The 18,499-nt window shown below is 35.8% G+C and overlaps 1 long non-coding RNA gene across 1 annotated transcript; it reads right to left on the reverse strand.

Annotated features, from left to right (window-relative positions):
• Window positions 1-544: 544 nt before the first annotated feature.
• On the reverse strand, window positions 545-18,214 carry LOC103565169 (uncharacterized). The gene is made up of 3 exons (XR_548231.2): window positions 18,120-18,214; window positions 8,794-8,881; window positions 545-943 (listed from the first exon to the last, which is right to left on the reverse strand). It is a non-coding gene; the product is annotated as an uncharacterized lncRNA (long non-coding RNA).
• Between the last annotated feature and the right edge of the window lie 285 nt (window positions 18,215-18,499).

Genomic DNA, 18,499 nt, shown 5'->3' on the forward strand with positions numbered 1-18,499 from the left:
CAGGGCAGGAGAAACGTTGACAATCTCTCTCTCACTAGAAACAGAAAAAGGTGGGGAAACTATAACTTGAAAGGGCCTATGCAGCTGTCAGCCTGAATTTCTGCCTTCATAAACTCCATGCTGGTGGTTTGGATTCAGCCTCTGTCACTACATATAGACTTTGTACTTTGTACTTTCATTAATGTCATTTGTGCATAATGATGCACGAGTCCTGCTTAAAGAAGGTGGACATTGAGACATTACTCTGAAGAAGTCATTTGTCCTTTGATCCCTACTTCACACGATATACCAAGCAAACCAAAAAAACACTCTCCAAAAGGATCATAAACATAAACATAAAGCGTAAAAATATAAAACTTCTGGAGGAAAACAGAGGAAATCTTTGTGACCTTTGGTTAGGCAATGATTTCTCAGATATGACTCCAAAAAGAAAATATTGACAAATAGGACATCATCAAAACTAAAACTTTTGCTCTTTAAAAAATACTGTTAGGACAATGAAGAGACAGCTACAGTGTACGAGAAAATATTTGCAAGGCAAATATCTACTAAAGGATTTTATTATCCAGAATGCATAACAAACTCTCTAATCTCAATAACAGGAAAATAAGACACTCAGTAAATAAGTGGACAAAAGATTTGAGCAGATACTTCACCCAAGAAGATATATAGGTAGGAAATAAGCAAATGAAAAGATGTTCAATATTACTAATAATCAAGGAAACGCAAGTGAAAACCGTGATGTGATACCACGATACAACTATTAAAACAGCTAAAATTAAAAGATAGGCCATTTCAAATGTTGGTGAGGATGTGAGAGAATTAAAAATCTCATATGCTGCTGGTTAGAACGAAAATGGTACATTCACTTTGGAAAAACAATTTGGCTGCTTCTTATAATATTAGACACACGTATACCACTTGATCCAGGCAAGGAATTTACCTAGGAGAAAAGAAATAATATACCCACTTAAAGACTTGTACACAGATGTTCATACCAGCTTTATATGTAATAGCCAAAAAACGAGAACAAGCCAAATGTATTAAGAAATGAATGCTTAAGCAAACTGTTGTATATCCATACCAGGAGATGTTAGTCATTAAAAGGAATGAACCATTAAAATATAATGGATGAATATCAAAATAACTATGCTGAGTGGAAGAAGCCAGACAGTAAAGGGTATATACTGTGTGATTTCTTTTACACAAAACTTTTGATAAAACAACCTAGTCCGTAGTGACAGAAAGCTTATGAGTGATCGAGCTGTGGGAGTGGAGGTGGTGTGCTAGAATGAATGAAGAGGAGAGAAAGGAAGACTTACAGAAGGACACAAGAAAATTTTGCAGGTTGATGGATATGTTCACTATCTTGTTGGTGGTGATTTCATGGATGTCCACTGATGTCAAAGCTCATCAAATTGTACACTTATATAAATGCAGTTTATTGTATGTCAATTGTACCTTTATACCTTAATGAGTCCTAAAAATAAAATATGTTAAAAAGATACCTGGGACTAAATAAATAAATATTATAAAGTTTTTAAAAACACTGTGTGTGTGTATTTCTAGGCTTTATATAGTGTTAACTTCATAGCGACTCTTATGGTTTAACTTTACTCCTTTAATGTAGTTCGACACTATGGGATAATTTGAAATCTTCAATACAAAGTCCAGCCAACAGTAAGAAATGAGTTGGCTGTTTTGGATGGAAAAAAAGGAAAAAATTGCTCCCCCTGTGGAGTAGGGGGTGGTCTTTATTCATAACATCAGGGAAACCTAATTGTGTGAAACATCAGGGAAGATGGCAACTCTTATGGACGAGGGTTGCTGCTATGCCCCACTCCCTGTAGCTCACTGGAATGCGAAGCTCAGGCAAGAGACAGCCCTGGAACCAAACATCATGGCCACGTCCCCTCTCCTATAGGAATTCCTGACTCTGGCTGGTTGAAACGTCCTCATCTACCCAGGCATTCAGTGTTACCCTCCCCTGCCAACACATATAGTTATGTGTGTAAAATAAAAGAAGCTTCTCTTTGGAAACGGTTTGAGGAGCCATGCTGGAGCCTTAATAGCTTAATAAAGTGTTTCTCAAACTTCAGTTGGAATATGAATCAGTATGAATCATCTATGAAAACTTGTTAAACACGTAAATTCCTGAGCCCCAATTCTGGATGTTTTGCTTCAGTAAGCCTGGAATGGGGACACTGAGGTGAATCTGATGTCTGTCATTCCTAAATTATAGTTTGAGCTATCTGAATTGAGTGGTTATTTTTCCATGCATTTTCTGTTTTAATAGGAATTCGATGTTTTAGGTCAAACTATATATTAAACTGATAATTCGTTTTCCTATTTAAAAACTCAAAATCCTTGTTACAGTTAGGGTTTGGAGCTTTCTCTCTCTGGCTTCTGTTTTCATGATATTTTCAGAAAGACTGCTATGGACCAGACACTAGGCTCAACACTGAGAGAACAAAGATCCTTGGCCTTCAGGACAGTGGAGTTTGGGAGAGTATGGCAGAGTAAAATGACCAAGCAGGAGATTCTGTGACATGGTCAGTTGGTCCTTCCCTAGAATTATAGCATCTTATTCTTCCATTAATGCGTTGTGTAATCTATGAATCGATGGGTTAATTAGATGCTCTAATTTTTCTTCCAAAACTTCCATTACATCATTCTAGTTTAGATGTAAAATGGATTAGTTCCAGACCTACTGTCCAAAAGAAAAGCCTAGCAGAATCAAGACGTATAAATACATAAAAATAACAGAAAGTTATATTGTTTATCTCCTTCAGTTTTCTGTCAATTATGTACATGTTCTTGTTTTGTTTTTGTTGTGGCCTAGTCATAAATGGAAGAACACCAAGGTTCTTTCTTGTTTCACATCTCATTCACTACAATTTCTTTTCAATGACAAAATGCTTCCATATGGCTCCAAATTATCTGAGATGTATCACCAAAAAGAAGGTAAGTGAGGAATGCATTCAAAAGCGTAACCTCTAATGCATTGGAAGACTGAGATGACTTAATATTGTGGATACCGTGACCAGGACTATGAGGAGAGCCAGAGTGTGAGGAAGGTGAAATGACTTCAGATGACAGGTCAATTTAAGGGGACACCAAGCAGCCGCAGTGTTTCCTACTTCCTTTGTACATTATTCAGGAGACATGATGCAGCCTTCTGAAAGCAGTCAGATTACAGAATGCATGCATCTCTAATAGACTTTCCTTGGCTTAGAATGACAGCTACCAACCCTCTCACCCACCTTTCCACTGCCCCCTACACTCTAAGGCTGGCATATTGAGAGCCCATGTTGCGTGATTAGATTTCAGAAATGGAGTTAGCTTTTCTGATGGAAATGGATAGTGATAAATCAGCTACATGGCCATCATTATTTCTGCTGAAGATGTGCATATTTGCTTTCTCTACATTTCAGGAAGGCCAGTGACAAATGGTAAGGCAATGGCATCCAAAAGTTGCAGATTGCTCAGTTGGCAGATGGATCTGCAGGATTGATTTTTCCAGCTGTCCTGAAATGGGCTATTTTAGATGGAATATTAAGCACTTTAAACCATGTAGAGCCCAGTGATTGAGGCTCTTAAAAGAACTAAGGACTGTATGATTTTCTAGATCAGCCTACACCGTAAACAAATACAGTGACCAGAGAGAAGGACGTTCACATGACTAACAAATTACTTCCACTAACAATCCCAGTTTAATTGGGTTTACTGTATTTTTATACCCTAATTTAACTCTGTTTGGTCTTTTGGCTGGCAGCCTGTCCTTTGAAGGCTCTTAAGAGATTTTCTTGCTGATGGCAACGAGTCTGAGCGTGGACAAAGTGGGTCACTGCCGCCTTTCCTGCTGCAGAATATAATCAACATGTCATACATAATTCCCAAAGCTGCCTACACTAAAGAGTCAGATCTGAAACTCATTGACACCAAGAACCAAATGATCATTTAAGCAGTCATGCCAGGAATCATGCTGGAAAGTAATATCTGACTTCATTAGTCTATTGACGAGGCTTGCCAACATCTTTTTCCCCAATTAATTTTCTTCTTGCAAATCTATAGTGAAGGATGACAATTTTGTGACAAGGCACATGCTTTCAAATGCTTTCAAGTACTTATCAATGTTGAAAAATAAATGAAAATAAAAGTACTTGTGAAATTTTGTTTACTTTGCTAAGGAAGGGACGTCTTCCATAATCAAAAGAACTGTGATATTTTTTCCCAAGTGTAATTGTAGTTCCTTATCCTCTCACTTTGTTCTAAGCTACCAGAATTGGCACTACGGTTCGCCATGTCACTAGATAGATTTGCGAAATTTAACCCTTTTCATTAACTGAGAATGGGGATAGTCACAAGGCTCTTCCTATACTTTGAGGCTGGGCTAAATGCCTGGATGGACACTGGGAAACTCTTTCAAACATTTTCCTGACTCTGTAATCAACACGAAACGTCTGTAAGATCCTCGCAATCCTTCCAACACAAAAAAGGTTTGAGTTAGAAGCTAGCCTGAAGATAGATTGTATTTGACTAGAACAAGGTTTAAAATGTTTGAATTTGTAAGTGAATACTTTTAAAGGGAGAATGTTCTCTAGCTCCTTTGTTCCCACAGTCCTTACAAATCCCTGTTTGGAACCCACATGTTGACGTGTTCATGTTTTGGTTCTGGCCCACTTAGACATGTGAGCCTGTTTTTTGATTTAGGTATGTGATTCTTCCATAAAGCAAAAATGCTGAAAACACAAGCTACTTGGGGTTGGTAGAAAAACAGAAACACCTGTTTCCAGGAAGTAAAAGATTTTATGCCTCATTGTTCTCATAAAATTTTATTTTTGCAGTTGTAATGTATGTGTTAAAACCTTACATAAGTGTTTTTAAATCTTCTTTATGAAGAGATACTCTTTACGAAAATCGTTCAACATCACTTTACTATCTCAGGAAACCCGTGCCTGGGAAGATAAAATCTACAAATGACTTATTGTTTTGCCAGAGAACTTCTTGAAAGACCCATCAATTATTTAATAGAAACCATCAAAGGACAGTTTACTCCCTAACTCTTGAAACTCCTTAAGTCAAAACTGTCACCTTGTTGTATCCTGCAATTCTAAACTATTATTTTGTGATCCTTACTCAATATAAACCAAGTCCTTGCATTGGAAGTTCTACCTTAAACCAGACTTCAAAATCTTATTAAATATCACAAGTTTGCACTTTCCTTCTGAGACACTACTAAGACTTTGCCAAGGTAGTCAACACATTGCTCTCCCCGTCTAGGTAAGCCATAAACCAGCTTTGTCTTATCAACAGGTTGTTTTGGTGATGTTTAGAGAAGCCATCATTTGACAATATCTTACAATACTGTGGTCTTTCTCTTTGTTTCCTAGTGTGCATGGAAAATTAAGTAAGAGTAGAGAGAAAATAAATATAATAAAAGCATGAACCTAAGAATGAAAGATAAATATCATGGAATGCCCGAGTTGGAGGGAAGATGAAAAGTATTATCATCTCCCTTAACTATCTGTTCTTTTGACAGCCTTCTTTGCTCTCGTGTATTCTCATAAGACTTGGTTTCTGGGCTTTTCACTCTTATAGGCAGAGAAATCAGGAAAAATGTCATATAGTGGTTCAGAGGTGAACTGATGAAGCTTAGAGATTTAGTCATAAATACAGAAACAGAAAAGTAAGGGAGATATCAAAGATGTTCAAAAGGAGGAATCAATATACTTGTTAATGAGTCGTGCCATGGAAAAAAGAGAACACATTTAAAGATAACTAAGACTTTAGGTGTTAAAAATCTGGGTAATGGTGATGCCAATGTTAGAATGGGGAAAAATTGGCATATTATAATTATTTTATGAAAAAATTATAAACTTGTACTTGACCCATTTTAGACTTTGGATATGAAAGTGGAGGTATTTTTAAAAAAATAAATTGAAGATAATAGGCCTAGAGAGAATGTGGCATCAAGGTGGGGAATGGATATTTGGGAGTCTTGTTTATCAACTGAGCTCTTCATAGGTACAGAAGGAATGAATAGAAATCTCCTAATGAGCCTTAAGGAAAAAGATAAGAAGAAGAAAAGGAAAAAAAGAAAGAAAAATTTAAAAAGGAGAGAGAGAGAAAGAAAGAGCAAGAAGAGAGGGAAGAGAAGAGAAGAGAGAAAGCAAACGAAAGGAAAGGAAAAAGGAAAACATTCCAGTGAAGCAAAGAAAGCTAAGTGAGTTGAAGAGGGAAAGGGTGAAATCAATATTAAAAGTATTTTTTTCAGAAAGAAGGAGGTAGCTAATTTTCTAAAGCAAAGGTGAAAAATACACTAGGGTAAAACTTTACAGAAAAAAAACTATCAAAATATTACTATCAAAATATTAGGGGCCAGCACCATGGCCAAGTGATTAAGTTCATGTGCTCTGCTTTGGTGGCCCAGGGTTCACTGGTTCAGGTCCTGGGAGCAGACCTACACACCTCTCATCAAGCTGTGCTGTGGCAACATCCCACATAGAAGAATTAGAATGACCTACAACTAGGATATACAACTATGTACTGGGGCTTTGGGGAGGGGAAAAAAAAGAGGAAGTTTAGCAACAGATGTTAGCTCAAGGCCAATCTTCCCCAGCGAAACGTATACCTTAAAAAAAAATGTGAAAAACATGTTAATCTTGTCCAGAAAAAGAATATTAGCTTACTCTAGTGAGAAATTTTAGAGGTAGTTGACAATAAAAGCCCAATTGTAAAAAATTAAGATTTCGTATGTAAATGAAAAGGAAAGGTGTTTGAATACTTTCAATTTTCAATCATCTCCGTCACATTTTAAAGAAAATCAAAAACAAATAAATAGAAAATAAAAGTGAAACAATTAGTGAAGCATGGAAATAAAAAAGTCTAAAAGGAGACTGTGCATCTGAACAAATAACTAATTGCTTAAACGACTATATGAGATATGATCTATCCTAGGGGTGTGTTTGTGTGTGTTTGTGTGTGTGAGGGAGAGAGAGAGAAGAGAGGAGTTAAATAAAGCCACCATTTTCTATACTTTGTCCTATCTTTTTCTCATTCTTCCTGATGGTCTCATTCTCTCAATGTCAGGAGACACTACTGTTCGCTGAAATTATCATCACGGTTTTGCTCTTATTTTCTTCCCTCTTTGCCATCTCCTGTTCTTCAGCTCCTGCCTCTAGTGTTTCCTTGGGTCATGCACCCTCATCTCATTACAGACGGAGTCCTTTTTTAATGAACTTCCATAATATCAAAATCATTCTGTCACCTAGCAGTTTCTTTGTGGAAGCACCTACATGAAACGCTATAATGAGGTTCTTCCTAGGGAAAACTTTTCCCATTTCGTGGTCTTTGCCTAGTGCCTGAAATCCCTGAGTGGCTAATGATATTTTCTTCTCACATCTTGAGAATCGATCCCTCGGAGTTTTCTCTGAAGATTTTGGCAAAAGCAAACCACTTCCTAAGGATAATAAGAGCAAAGCCACCGGAGGATTGTAATTCATAAAAAAAAACTGTGTGCAATCCCCATATTTTATATCATTTCTCACAGGGAATTGACTTGCTCTTGCAACACTTTCATTCTGAGTGCTGCAAGAATGCATTCCTTGAGTGAAGCAAAGGATTGCTTTATTTTACCTTGTTTAAATGAAAATTAAATGCTCGACATGCAGAGCAGAATTGTTTAAGGTATGAGCAAAAGGCATTTTGCTTTTCTAAATACATAAATCTCGTCTATAGTATGTTCTGCTTGTCATGTATAAGTGCATCCGGGGGGTTTTTGCTTTCTGTCCTTAAGCTGTGAGCTCTGACTCTCCGTTGTCTAGGCAGCATTCCTCAAAGTGTAATACATGAATTACCTACATTAAATTCACTTGAGATTATTTTCAGATCAGATGAGCTAGGAATCTGGTTCCTTGTTCCTTTAACAGGCAACTTCAGATGATGATTAAGCAATGAGGTTTGAGAAATTCCCTAGAAAATCAGTACTACGTAAATAGTATCAGTATTTATGTTTGACACAGAATCTGTATTTGAGTGCGTTGTAAGATGCTTATTTGTGGTTTGCAGATTTCTTTGATCTATTACTAGAATTGGGGAAAAAGATGGTTTCTGAGGAGTAACATTTGTGGCACGGGTGGTTGTGAGATCAGGAAAGTAGTGATGGCGGTGAGGAGGCACAGCTTTCTACAGTTCCCGTATGGAAAGCCTCCTCAGGACTTATTAGAGCCTCATTCCTGTTCTTTTTAATCCTGCCCAAAAGTGAAACACAACGACTGCAGGGTGCATGGCTAGTTTTCTGGCACTTTGGAAAGAATCTGCCCAAATCTTTGAATCCTTCTTACCTATAGAGGCTGAAGGTCCTGGATCAGAATTCGATATAAGGGAATTAGAAGGAGGGAAGGAATTGAGATATCAGTGCCAATTCAAAGGCACAGATTGTGAAATACAGATGAGTGGAAAGAGCTCAAGAGATCACAGCTGTTACCAGACATGAAAAAGGCTTAAGTTATTTAGGAAAGTTTCTGGTGAGAATAACGTGGGGATGTTAGCTAGGTTTAATGCATATGGACAAGAGAAAAGAGAATACAATTTCTGGTTATGGAACCTCAGAATTGAAGAAATACTAGCTGCGTAATGTCATGAATTGAGTGCTTACTCTTTCAGGTACTGTGTGAAGCACTTTACAGACATTATTTAATTTAATCTCCACAGGTCTTTGCTTCGGAGGTAAACGTTATTATTTACATTTTACAGATAAGTGAATTAGGCTTGGGAGGATAAATCATTTACCTCAAGTTCACATAGCTTTTGGTGCTGAGTTTAGAAGACAAATCTAGGACAGATTCTAAGCAATGCTTCACGGCAGAATCACTTGAACCTGAGAAGGCAAGAAAAGAATGTAGTTGACATGAGGGTAAAGTAGTATATGTTTGGAGAAAGAAATCAGATTATATATAAGCCAGAATCTATCTCTATTTGGAACTTTACTATTTGCAAAAGCCTAGGACCCTATTGTTCTCGTTTGTTTATTGACTCATCCGGCCCTGTTGCTATTCTTCACTAGCCTGTGTGATGGTGTGTACCTGAGGGAGTGCCAGGAACAGCGAAATGAGACTCGGTCTCCATTGCTGATAGAGTGAGGATTCAGATTCCTCATTATGGAAGGGGGCTTTATGCTCAAGTGTACAGAGAAAATTCTCCATCTTATCACTCCTGGCCATGTCCCTTACCACTGGAAAGGCTGTTGTTCTGCCCTCCATTTCCGCTTTCTGGCTCACTAATCATCAGATCTTTACTTCCTGCTCACTCTGAATTCTTATTCTGAAGGACAGTTCATTACAAACAAATAAAGAAAGGTAAAACAACCATTTCAAATTGAAAGAATTCAACAGATTCTTTTCTTTGCTTCACCGTACTTTCCTAAAAGGCATTATAAATTGTGTACACATAGTTCTATCACAATACATAAAATGAAAAGAGCATTCTTTCTACAACTCCTACGTGAATAAAAACTAGTAAGCATATCTATTCTACTACAGACGTATTTTTAAGAAGAATTAAAGAGACCTTAATCAGCAGGGCATTGTTATTATGGTCTATCTACAGTCTATTTGTCGTCCATGGAAGTATTTTTAATTAAAAAGTCAAACTAAAATAAGATTACACCAGTTCTCCTTTTAAATCTCTTTCCGGTCTAGACTCTGTTTTATTAAACAAATTTATTTCCTTTTCCCTAGCCTTCTTTTTTCCCATTCTCCTTTTCCTATTTCATTCTGTAATGAATCAGTCAGCTCAGGTTGCTATAACAAAATACCATAGATTGAGTATAAGTTTTTGGTATATTCACAAGGTTGTGCAACCATCACCACTGTCTAATTCCAGAATATTTTCATCACGGTAGAGAGAAATCTCATACTCATTATCAGTCATTCCCCGTCCTCCCTCTCCCCAGTTCTTGGCAAACAATCTACTTTATGTCTCTATGGATTTGCCAATTCTGAATATTTCAAGTAAACGCAATCACACAATCAATGGTCTTTTGTGTTTGGCTTCCTTCACTTAGCATAACGTTTTCAAGCTTCACCCATCCTGTAGCACATATCAGTACTTCATTCCTTTTCATGTATGAATGATATTCCATTGTATGTATACACCACATTTTGTTTATACCTCATCAGTTGATGCACAGTTGGAACACTTCCATATTTTGGCTTTTATAAATCACGCTGCTATAAACATTGTGTGAGCAAATGGTTTCAATTGTCTTGAGCATATAACTAGCAGTGGAATTGCTGATTCGAACGATAATTCTATGTTTAACCTTTTGAAGAACTAACTTTTCCACAGCGGTTGCACCATTTCATACTCCCACCAGCAATAAATGAGTATACCAATTTCTCTACATTCTCATCAACACATTTTCTTTTCAAAATTATTACTATAGCCACCTTAGTAGGTATGAAGTGATGTCTTACTGTGATTTTGATTTGCAGGTCCCTAATGACTAATGGCATTGAGTATATTTTCACATGCGTATTGGCCATTTCTATATTTTCTTAGGAAAAATGTCTATTCAACACCCTTACCTATTTTGTGTGTGTATGTGTGAGACAGATTAGCCCTGAGCTAACATCTGTTGCCAATCTTCCTCTTTTTGCTTGAGGAAGATTGTCCCTGAGCTAACAGCTGTGCTAATCTTGCTGTTTTGTATGTGGGACTCTGCCACAGGATGGATATGTAGGTTTGCTGCTGAGATCTGAACCCGTGAACCCCAGGCTGCCAAAGCGGAGCGTGCAAACTTAAGTGCTATGTCACCAGGCATCCTCACCTTTACCTATTTTCAAGTTAGGCTATTTGTCTTGTTTTTGTTGAGTTGTAAGAGTACTTTATATAACCTGGAAATCAGACTCTTGTCAGATATGTGATTTTCAAATATTTTCTCGCATTCTGTGTTTTGTTTCTTCGCTTTCCTGGTAATGTCTTTTGACAAGCAAAAGTTTTTAATTTTGGTGAAGTCGGATTTATCTATTGTTTATTTGGTTGCTTGTGCTTTTAGTGCCATATTTAAAAAAATGTTGCCCAGTCCAGTCACAAAGATTTACACCTGTCTATTCTTCCAAGAGTTTTAGTTTTAGCTTTAGTTTTAGCTTTAGCTCTTACATTTAGGTCTTATATCCATTTTGAGCTAATTTTTTATATCATGTGCAATAGGGGGTACAGCTTCATTCTTTTGAATGTGGATATACAATTATTCCCATCTATTTGTTGAGAAGACTCTTCTTTTCCCAATGAATGGTCTTAGCACCTTTGTTGAAATTCAATTGACCATAGATGTATGGGTGTATTCCTGGAATCTTAATTCTGTTCCATTGATCAATATGTGTATGACAGTACCACATTGTCCTGAACTTTGAAGCTTTGTAGTTTTGAAATTAGAAGATGTAAGTCCTCCAATTTTATTCTTTTTCAAGATTGTTTTGGGTATTCTGGGTTCCTTTTATTTCCAAATAAATTCTAGAATTATCTTTTCCATTTTTCCAACAAAGGCAGTTGGAATTTTGATAGAGGTTGCATAGATCTGCAGATCACTTTGGGAGTGTGGTAGTGAATAATGCACTCCTCCAAAGATGTCCAGATCTGAATCCCCAGAAACTGTGATTATGTTATCTTGTATGGCAAAAGGGACTTGGCAATTGTGATTAAGTTAAGGATCACGAGGTTTTCCTGGGTTTGTTTGGTGAACCCAATGTAATTATAAATGTCCTTCTAAGAGGGAGGTAGAAGGCGACTTGACTATAGAAGGCAATGTGATGATGGAAGCAGAGATTGGAGTGATGAGGCCACAAACTGAGGAATGCCAATGCGTCAGCCTCTATGAGCTCAAAGAGGCAAGGAAGAGATTCCTGCCAGTGGCCTCCAGAAGGAACCATCTCTGCTGACACGTTGATTTTAGCCTATAAGAGTTTTCTGGAGAGTTTCTAACCTCCAGAACTGTAAGAGAATAAATCTGTGTTGTTTTAAAGTACTAAAGTTGTGGCAATCTGTTACAGCAGCCATAGGAAAACTAAAACAGAGAGTATTGCCATGTTAACAATATTGTCTTCCAACCCATGAACACAGGATGTTTTTACATTTATTTTGGTCTTTAATTTCTTCTGATAATGTTAGGTAGTTTTCTGTGTACAAGTCTTACACTACTTTGGTTAAATTTATTCCTAAATATTTTATTCTTTCTGATGCTATTTTAAATGAATTTTTTTCTCAATTTCATTTCCATCTCATTCATTGTTAGTGTTTAGAAATACACTAGTTTTTCTTTATTGATCTTACATCACAGTAGAAATTTAACTTATCCTCTTGACATTCGCTTAAAAAGTTAGTCCAAGAACGAGAGGCTGTCTGTCCATGTCTCTAAGTAGATTAGCATCCCCAGGGCTTTATTCTTCCCTGGAGGCCTCATAGCAGCCTTAGTTGGCCACATATTCATAATTCTTCTCACATGCACAGAGCTATAGGCCTGGATTTACTCTTGTGACTTCACCAAAAACTTAGGTTCATATTTAACTTAAGATGGAAATTTTAATACACTCTGGATATAAACTGTCAATGCCAGCCTTTAAAATCATAAAGAAAACAGCAATACTTCCAAGTAAGTAAACAAAAATGTCTACCCATTGCTTCCTTCCTGCTTCTTCTACTTTAGATTAACTTCTCTGATCATTCATAGAAGTTCTGTAATTTGCTATATTCCTTCAAAGAGGATTACAAAGGATGCCAGCTGGTGAGCCAAAAGAAGCTCAGAAAATGAACCAGGAGAGCCCTGAACACTGTCACTATTTGGATAATCAAGTTCCCAGGCAATAAGAAGTCCATAGAGAACTGGCATCTCCCCCATACAGCTGGCATTTGGAGAGCATGGACATTACAAGCAGGATAGCTGCTGCCACAGGACAAGAATTTCTTTACTCAAGGATAGACAGCCTGAAGTCTCCAGACAAGAGAAAAAAAAGAAAAGCTTTGCATATGTTCATTACAACCATAGAAAGCTTAGCATTTCACACATTGTCAGAGCTATCAGGTACAGAGCTGTCCTTGAATCTAATTTTCATTCCAACAGAAATGTGAGAAGTCAAATCACTGCATAGCAAAAAAAGGGAATGTGTTCTTCTCTGTGTGGTTTGCCACAATCACGTCTGAGGGGAATTCAGAAAAAAATCACACATTAAAAAACATTAAGTTGCATTAGGTTCAATGCAAACTGTTTCACCTGATAATGGCAAATACTAGCTCTAAATTGCCCATATTTAGAAAACTTACATTAGCAAGTGTCCCGTGAGACGTAGATCTAACTTGTTTACTGACTCAGCCTGGTGTATTTGTTGATTTAAAAAATATTAAATCTTCTAGATTTTTAAAGTGTTAAGAAATTCTAATGTATGTTAGAGAAAGTACTAGGAAACCTATGAGGAAGTTGTCTGCACAAACTTTTTGTGAAATTCTATCTTTCTTGATTTTGAATTCATAGACGAATGTAACAAAAAATAAAAGAACAGGGAAGCTAAACTGAGCTAATTTCCTTAAAATTCCACACTTACGAAAAAAATACCTTCTGTAGGGCACTTACTTTCTCAAGGACTGAAAATATAGAGGATGGGGGGGCCATGTTATTGGAAAACTTTTATTTCTTAACTTGGGTGCTGCCTGCATTGGGGTTTACCTTGTGGTAAATGACTGAGTTGTTAAAAAATACAGTAATCACATGATTAGATGGCTTGATGGTTGCATAAACAGATGGAGAGGTAGATAGTTACGAGATAAAGCAAGTTAAATAAAATGTTGAGGGTAGAATGCAGTAGGTGGGTAGGAGAATATTCAGTATAAAATTCTTTCCACTTAGCTGTTTGACATTTTCCAATAAAATGTTGAAAAAATAGTAAATAAATGCAAGTCATAAGCCTAGTTTCAGTGGTCATGGGAAAGAAACTTCCACTCAAGTTCCCACTGTTCCATATAGCAAAGTCCATGTGGGACATGGTAAGAAATATCATAGAACTGTCAAAAAGACAGAAAAATCGCCTGCTAAATTGAAAATCCTCTTATACTTACTTGACCACTGGATTAAAACATCACAAAATTTTTTACCAAGATAGGAAATAAGGACAAGTATAAACAATGAAAGGTATCTTATTAAGAGCCCTATTGCTACCCAAGTAATGCATGCCCTTGCAAACATTTGAGTCATGCCAGGACTATGATGAAAGAGAATCTTGAAAGTAAATCGGTATCCAAGTGAAAGAAGACTATTTGTTGATCTAGACTTTCTGACAGGGTCATCTTATTGCATAACATCAGAAAGTGCTCTGCACATTGTAGCTTCTGTGGAGAGTAACTTAAGAGTCAGGCAGTGACTGCACAGCATGTGGCAGCCCTGTTTTTTGGTTAACAGACCTTCAACTGGGATTGTTTAAAATGGTGAAAAATTCTTAACAGTAACACACAGACTCAATTCCATCTTCACACCTCCCCTCAGTCACTAATTTCTCTCCTTGTCAAAGGTCACTACCTGGATATTTCTAGTTATTAGTTTATAGTTAACATTTATTTTTGGTTCACAATTCCTTGCATTTCTTTACCGTTTTAAGAAATAAGTATACATTTTCAAATATTATGTATATCTTATATCCTGTTATATAAATGAAATTCTACCATATGTTTTCTTTTGTAGTGAAGCTCTTTTCATCAAGATTATATTTGTGAGGTGTATTCATGTTGCTACATGTACCTATTTTTCACTTATTTTCATTGCTGTATACTGTTTCACTGTATGATTGTACCTCATTTATTTATCCTTTCTAATATTGGCAGAAATAGCGTTACTGCCATTTTGGAGCTATTATGAATTTTTCGGCCATGCACCTTCTTGTCCTTATCTGTTTGGTGCACATGAGAATGCATTTCTTTTGGGTATACTTAAGGGTGAATTGCTGAGTCATAGGATAGGAAGACCATCAGCTTTAATTGATAATGCTGAATAGTTTTCCAAAATGATTATATTAATGTATGTTTCCACAAGCAATGTCTGAATGTTCCCAGTTGTCTACATCCTTGCCAACATATGATATCATTTTTTATTTTAGCTGGTCTCTTGGGTATTAATGGTGTCTCATTGTTGTTTTAATTTTTATTTGATTAATCATGATATTGAGCAAACTATGGCTACTTGGATATTCCCTGTTGTGAAATGCACATTCAAGTCTTCAGCCCATTTTTCTATTAGGCTTTCTGTAGTTTTGTTTTGATCTGTAAGACTTTATATATTTTGAATAGGATCTGCCTTTGTTAGTGATATGTATTGCTGGTGTCTTCTCCCATTTCACATATTTCCTTTGCATTATTTTATTAATAGAAATGTTTATTTTATTTACGTCTTTATTAATATTTTGAAATTTAGTATCCAATTTTTGGTATTTTATTATTAGTTTTTTATGTCAATATTTAAGAAGTGATTCTATATTATACGCATATGTAGCTACTCGTCTGTATTATTTTCTACAAATATTGTTGGTTTTATTTTAGACTTAGTTCTAAAATTCACCTTGAATGGATTTCTGTTTTTTCCCAAATGAATATTTGATTTTCTCAGCAACATTTTTAAATAAGAACATCATTTTCCCATATTCTACAGTGTCATAGCATGGTTATGTTTCTCTGCTCCTTATTCTATTCTATTCCATTCTATTCTGTTTGTTTATTTGTCTATCCAAAAAAAAAAATGCTTTACCTATTTAATTACTATAGCTTTGTAAGTCTTGACAGCCAGCAGAGAAAGTCCTTATACCATGCTCTATTCCTCGAGATTGTCTTTATTGTTCTTGACCCATTGCACTTTCATATAAATTTTAGAATCACTTGTCATTTTCCACAAAACTGAGATTGTATTCAATCTGTGTATTAGGTTCAGAGAACTGGCATCTTTATAACATTGATTTCTTTCCAATCCATGTTTTGTGATTTTCTGAAAGAAATTTTACACATATACTATTATAACTATTATATTTGAACATATTATCAGAGAAAGCACATGAATTATCAGTGAATAGTTCAAAGCATTTTTGCAAAGTAACAACACTCTTGTAACCAGCAGTAGTTGAAGAAATAGAATGTTACTGACATCCCAGAAGCCTCTCTTCTGTCCCCTTTTAATCTACTTTTGAACTTTAAATAATCTGAATCATCCAGTAAGTATTCTTTTGTAATTGATTTCTTTTGACCAACATTATATTTATGAAATTCACTCATAATTTTGCATATATTTTATTCATTCATTCTCAGTGCTGTATATATTGAATTTTGTAAAGACATCAATTATTTTATCCATTCTACTACTGATGAGCATTTGGAAAATTTCCAGTTCAGGGTTATTAGGAATAGTGCTACTATAAACATGTGTATGAGTTTTTCTTGGTTATGTACCTGGAAGTGGAATTGTTGAGTCCTAGGGTATCCATGTATTTAATTTTGGTGGATATTGCCAAAAAATTTTCCATGGTGGTTGTATTAATGCTTGATTTTTTATTTATTTATTTTTTGGGTGAGGAAGATTGGCCCTGAGCTAACATCTGTCGCCAATCTTCCTTTTTTTGCTTGAGGAAGATTGTTGCTAAGCTAACATCTATACCAATCTTCTTCTGTTTTGGATGTGGGATGCCTCCACAACATGGCTTGATGAGCAGCATATAGGTCCACACCCAGGATCTGAACCCATGAACGCTGGGCTGCCAAAATGGAGTGTGCAAGCTTAACCACTACACCACTGGACTGACCCCTAATGTCTGATACTTTTGATGCTACTGTAAAAGTAATCTATTTGGAATGCTTAATTTCCACTTGCTTCTGGTGTAAACAAATGCAATTGATTTCTATTTTAGATTTTCCATATATACAGCATCTTTACTTAAATTATTTGTCAATTTTAATAATTCAATTATAGTTTTTGGGGGGGATTTTTTGTGTACATAATCAATCTGTATATAAGTAATGACAGTTTTTTTCCTTCCTTTGTAATTCTGATAGCTTGGCTTGGGTCTATAGTACAATGTATAATAGAATAATAATAGTAACATCCTTGTCTTCTTCCTGATCTCAGAAGGTTAAAATATACCATTAAAATGGACATTTTTCATGAATTTGCTACATTCTTTCTATTCCTAGTTTTCAGAGATTTTTATTGTGAACAGACATTGAATTTTGTCACATATATTTCCACATCCATTAGGATGGTCATATGCTTATTCCCGTTTTTTATTACTGTGGATTATGTTAATTGGTTTTTAGATGTTAATCTAATCTTACATTTCTGTAATAAAAGCAACATAATTACTGTGAATTGATCTTTTGATAATTTCTAGATTCAGTCTTGTATTTTCTAAAAATATTTTTATATTTATGTCCAAGAATGAGATTAGCCTGTAATTTTTCTTTCTTATATTGTCCTTGAGAATTTTTGACATGAAGATCATTCTGGCCTCATAAAGCAAAAAGTTATCATAAGGTTGGCCATAAATGATTGAAATAGTTCCTTAGTTGAGCTTGTTGGAACAAGATTTTTTTCTTATACAAAAGTTTTTAATCACAAATTCAATTTCTTTTATAATTATCAGATTATTAACATTTTCTGTTTCTTTTTGCGTCAGTTTTGGTAATTTGAATTGTCACATCATCTACATATAAAATTTTATTGGCATAACATTGTTTCTCTTATTTCCTTTCTAACGTCTGTGACATTTGTATGGATATCTCCTTTTTAATTCTCACTACTGATTACCGTGCCTTCTCTTTATAAGAGTGTTTTTTTCTCTCTTATTTCTTCTATAATTTTAGTTCATTCTTCAACTTTTCTTGCTTCATACTACTTCAGGAAGTCCTTGGAGCAGATTCAACAACGAACATTCATTTTGGTAAACTATCAAAAGTTTCTCTGTGTAAAGAATAGTTCAATCTGAAACACCAGAGTCTCAGTAAGTAAAACTCAATAATATACACACAATTTCTAATCCAAATAAGTGTTCTAAATCCAAAGCTTTCCCAAATTAGGAAAAGCCAATGTTTTTACATACCCATGCTCAGCAGGATACGAGGGATGTTGCAGGTTAGGTGACTCTGAGGCAGAGATTAACATGCTGGAGTTTTATCGGACAATGAGTGCTCTTGTGATCAACAACACCTGGGCAAGGGAAGGGCTGGGTGGAGAAGGGAAGGAAGCAGGTTGGGGCAGGTGGAGTTCAGTTGTGATATTTTCTCAGAAGATGCCTCAACTAATCTGTGTGCAGCTCTGAAGTTAGAATGACCTTCATATTTGTCCTAAGTTTGGGTGGGAAGGCTGGGCCCACATATTTTCATATTGTTCATTCAAAGCCACTTCTAGAGTGGCCCTTGACAAATACTTTTTGTGAGGCTCTGGTCTGTATGAACAATTTGATTTAAAAAAAGGATTACA

This window comes from Equus przewalskii, chromosome 1 (genome assembly GCF_037783145.1).
Source record: "Equus przewalskii isolate Varuska chromosome 1, EquPr2, whole genome shotgun sequence".
Taxonomy (NCBI): domain Eukaryota; kingdom Metazoa; phylum Chordata; class Mammalia; order Perissodactyla; family Equidae; genus Equus; species Equus przewalskii.